The following is a 388-nucleotide window of genomic DNA, read 5'->3' on the forward strand; positions in this document are numbered from 1 at the left end:
TCACTTGCTTCTTCTTACTTAACTCTTCAAGCTTTTTGGTGAGCATATCAAGCTTAGCATTAGTCTCCTTATTTAGTAAGAGTTCGGGAGGGTGCTTACTTCTTCTCAAGACATTCACTCTTGTGCCATAGTTTGCCTCGGCGTCCACCATTTTCTTGATTAGAGTAGTGCCTTCTTCATCATTCAAGTGATCAAATCCTCCCCCCGCGGAGGCATTTACCATCTCCTTAGTCCTAGGTAGCAACGTTTGAAAGAATGTTTGAGTGATGTACCATTCCGGGATTCCATGATGGGGACAACTTGCTATTAAATCTTGATATCGGTCCCAAGCTTCACTTAAAGACTCCCCGTCTTCTTGTTGAAATGTATGAATCTCATTACGGAGCAT

At 42.5% G+C, this 388-nt stretch overlaps 1 non-coding gene across 1 annotated transcript; it reads left to right on the plus strand.

Annotated features, from left to right (window-relative positions):
• Positions 1-281: 281 nt before the first annotated feature.
• Positions 282-388, plus strand: LOC141615712 (small nucleolar RNA R71). The gene has a single exon (XR_012530115.1). It is a non-coding gene; the product is annotated as a small nucleolar RNA R71 (small nucleolar RNA).

Source organism: Silene latifolia, chromosome 11 (genome assembly GCF_048544455.1).
Source record: "Silene latifolia isolate original U9 population chromosome 11, ASM4854445v1, whole genome shotgun sequence".
Lineage (NCBI taxonomy): Eukaryota > Viridiplantae > Streptophyta > Magnoliopsida > Caryophyllales > Caryophyllaceae > Silene > Silene latifolia.